This window comes from Triticum aestivum, chromosome 7A (genome assembly GCF_018294505.1).
Source record: "Triticum aestivum cultivar Chinese Spring chromosome 7A, IWGSC CS RefSeq v2.1, whole genome shotgun sequence".
Taxonomy (NCBI): Eukaryota; Viridiplantae; Streptophyta; class Magnoliopsida; order Poales; family Poaceae; genus Triticum; species Triticum aestivum.
In genome coordinates, this window is record NC_057812.1 from 728,400,143 (window position 1) to 728,404,330 (window position 4,188).

The 4,188-nt window shown below is 50.2% G+C and overlaps 1 pseudogene; it reads right to left on the bottom strand.

Annotated features, from left to right (window-relative positions):
• Positions 1-2,872: 2,872 nt before the first annotated feature.
• On the bottom strand, positions 2,873-3,937 carry LOC123153893 (BTB/POZ and MATH domain-containing protein 2-like; annotated as a pseudogene).
• Between the last annotated feature and the right edge of the window lie 251 nt (positions 3,938-4,188).

Here is a 4,188-nt window from a genome sequence, read left to right on the forward strand (position 1 = left end):
AGAACCTCTTTGCTTCCTTGCAGTAGGGTCCAAGTCTCCTGGATCACGTTCGGTGAGAAAATCACGTTCCCGAAGATTTTATTCCGTTTGGAATCCGTTTGATATTCCGTTTCTTCGAAACACTGAAATAGGCAAAAAACAGCAATTCTGGGCTGGGCCTCCGGTTAATAGGTTAGTCCCAAAAATAATATAAAAGTGGAAAATAAAGCCCAATATAGTCCAAAACAGTAGATAATATAGCATGGAGCAATCAAAAATTATAGATACGTTGGAAACGTATCATGGAGACGCAAGCTTTCCAACCAATCAAAATATGTAGCCGTGCACCAGGAATATCACATCTATTGTTCGTCGATGATACCCTTCTATTCTTCAAAGCTAATGCCGACCAGGCTATTTATGTGAAGAATGTTATACGTAGATACGCGAGGGCCACGGGCCAGCTCATAAACCCACAAAAGTGCTCTATTCAGTTTGGTGATAGTTGCCCCTTGGTGATGCAGGCGGTGGTCAGACAGGAATTGCAGGTGCAAAAATCCGAGTTTGAAGGGAAGTACCTTGGATTGCCAACACCAGATGGTCGTATGCACAAGGGGAAATTCCAGATGTTGCAGGCGAGTTTGACCAAAAGAAAAATGGCATGGGGTGACACTCTCTCGCAGGCAGGGAAGGAGACTTTGATAAAATCCGTCCTGCAGGCAATTCCTACTTATATTTTGGGAGTGTTCAAATTGCCGTGCTCGGTTTGCGATGACCTCACACGCTTAGTGAGGAACTTTTGGTGGGGTTCAAAGCATGGGCAGCGAAAGACGCATTGGCGAGCATGGGAGAAAATAATTGAACCAAAGGCCAAGGGGGGACTTGGCTTCCGTGACTTCCGCATCTTCAACCAGGCCTTGCTTGCTCGTCAAGCCTGGCGGCTACTCACCAGACCGGATTCCTTATGCTCTCAGGTATTGAAAGCAAAATATTATCCTAACGGGTCCCTTGAGGATACGGTTTTTTCAGGCAATGCGTCCCCAACATGGCACGCGATCCAACATGGCCTCGAGTTGCTTCAGCAGGGGCTTGTGTGGCGAGTGGGCAACGGTGCGAGTATCCGCATATGGCGGGACCCTGGATCTCGCGGCCCACGTCCTATAGGCCAATCACGGCGTGTGGCACATGCCGGCTCCGGCGAGTGTCAGAACTCCTCGAGGACAACGGTCGATGGCGGGTAGGTCTCCTTCAACAATTCTTCACCACCCCGGATGTGGAATGCATCTTGTCGATCAAAACCAGCCCGCAAGGACTGGATGACGTCCTAGCTTGGGCCCCTGACACCCGCGGCATCTTCACTGTACGCGGCGCCTACAACCTTGCCCTGGAAGGGCGAACCAGCACCGCCATGTGCTCCACGAGCAGGGCACCGGACGGCACTCGTGCCGTCTTGAAGGCAGTGTGGGGGTGCCCTGCTCTCTCGAAGGTACGAGTATTTGCATGGCGTGTTACAACGAACTCGCTGGCCACTCTTGAAAATAAGCTTAAGCAAAAGCTCCAGGTCTCTAATATTTGTGTTTTATGTGGAATGGAGCGGGAGGACACATTTCATGCCTTATGCAGGTGTCCCTTGGCGCGGCGATTATGATGGCGATGGCGAGCACATGGAGCATGCCAAAGGTGGATTCCATCGCCAACACAGGCTCAGAATGGATTATTCATCTGCTGGATGGGTGTACCGATGCTGAACGCCTACCAATTATAATGACCCTGTGGCGGAACTGGTACGTTAGAAATGAAATCTATCATGAGAAGCCGGCGCCTCCCGTTGATGCATCTTGCAGGTTCCTCTCTGGATACATTGAAACACTGCTCAATATTCAGCAACACCCCCACAGCTGATGTTGTTAAGGGGAAGACAGCCATCTCCTACGGTGGATGGAGGGAGAAAGGAAAAACAAAAGCTCTCACGACGACCTGCACGCTAGCGCCGGAACGCTGGATAAAACCGCCATTGGGGTGGGCGAAGCTAAATGTTGATGGCTCATGGAAGGAAGAGGAAGGTACAGGAGGCGCAGGAATGATTTTGCGCGACCATCATGGTGCCATCATTTTTGCGTCGTGCAGGTTCATTCAGAGATGTTCGAGTGCTCTCGAGGCCGAGGTAGCGGCATGCATGGAGGGAGTGGCCCTGGCTCTTGAATGGAGCACTGAAAGTCTCATCGTCGAGACGGACTGCACGACGGTGGCGCGCATGATCAGCGACCCTACGGCCAATAGGTCACCTGTAGCAGCTATGGTGGGAGAAACAAGACAGCTTCTTGCTGGTCGTCAGCATGAAATACGAGTCGTCCGGAGAGACCAGAATAAGGCTAGTAATGCACTTGCTCAAATGGGCCGCTCGTTGCCCAAAACTGCTGTGTGGCTTCGGTGCGCTCCTGAAGATGTTGACGTTTTGTGTCAACAAGACTTGAATGACCTTGCTTAAGTAATGGAAGTGTTTAATTCGCAAAAGAAAAAAAAATTCCAACTCCCTACTGGGAATTTTCCTACGGATGAAAACTTATGGATCTAACCCTCCAACTATCGCCCCCCCCCCCCCCCCCCCCCCCCCCCCCCCCATAATTGCCATCTCAACTTGTAAATTAAATTCCATATAATTCATCCGTGCGTGTAGTAAAATGCCCTGGAAGCATACTATCCGAGGATATATCACTGATGGGTCATTTCATTGAAGAAACCGATTTGATCAACCTGCACCGTGTGGGTATTGTAAAATGCAATCATGCATATGTAAGGATAGAAGATACCAAAATAGAGAAGAGCTAGTCATGAGCCAATGAATTAATCATGAAATTGCCTAACTTTCCAACAATAAATTTCTTAAGAAGGGCTACTGAATTAGGCTAGGCGAGGGAAGCATGCTAATGGGAATTTCCTTCATAAGATGCGGGCAGCTCCTCTTCAGATGATCAAACTCTTGTGTCTCTACGAATGCCCTCATGTTGGCCGGTTACTGGAGGAAACGGTAGCACCCATTCTTCAGCCCGTCACAGCTGTGCTGGTCAGCGAGTGTCAGGATGGTTGCTGCCGATCCAATGTCGATGCACTCGCATAGCTTCTTCTCACACATCGCCCTCAGCCGCCGGCGGTCCTACCGATCCGCTGCGATGAGCAGGTGTTGCAGAAGAACGCTCTCGTTCTCATCCACCGGAGGAGCTGGCAGTGAGTCACCGTAGATGAACCACAACATCATGTTGAATACCACAGCGTGCATGTCGTCTATCCGCACGATGGTGGCCGTGGACGACATGCCTTCTTTCATGGGGCCGAAGAGCAATGTCCTGAAGAAAGTAGAGCGGGCCGCGAGGATGCACTTGTGGGCGTTGAACATCTCGCCGCCCACCTCAAACATGACGTCCGTGCCCACACCATCCAGGAGAAGGTTCATAAAGTTCTGCTGCATGTCGGGCGGTGGCACCGGGATCAAGGAAGAAATTTCAATGGGGAGGACATCCTCGTCAAGGACCATGACGTCGCACCGAATGGTGAAACTGTCGTCCCTGATGAATTTCTCCAAGAACTCTGTTTTGATGACCTTTTTATGGTGGTCGCACCGGTCTCGGAACTCAAATATTTTACTGCCACCATGGATACGTGCCCACTCTTGCTTGTCCGTAACTTCAACGAAACTGGACTCGAAATGTGCCTTCACAGGATCTATAGTGCCCTCGACGAGGCAAAGTCGTAGAGTCACGAGGCCGCCATAAGCATGGGGGCAGTAGTAGATGCGCCAACACTGACCGCCGATGATGAAAAAGCAAGAGCCGATGGATCCGCGAATGCGCGAGTGGCCGTCAACGACAAGCAAGTGGTACCCGCTGGCTGTGCTGGCGGTGATGATGTTGTCCTCGAGGAGCTTGCCGCCGGAGATGGCAGATCTACCCGTGAAGGACATGATGATCGATGAATCGGGTGTATCGTGATACAAAGCAAGCTCAGGATATTTATTGCGTGTGTGGCCGAATTCAGTCCGTTGGAACGTCAAGTTATTTGGAATGTCCTGTTTAATATCTGGTCGTGCCAGCTTATACCTCTGAGAAAATTCTTTCCCCAGTATGTTGACGTCCCGGATTTACCATATATACATTTATTCGCTGGAGATTCATAGTACAATACAACCGCATGTTTACCTAGTTTAGTATTGTT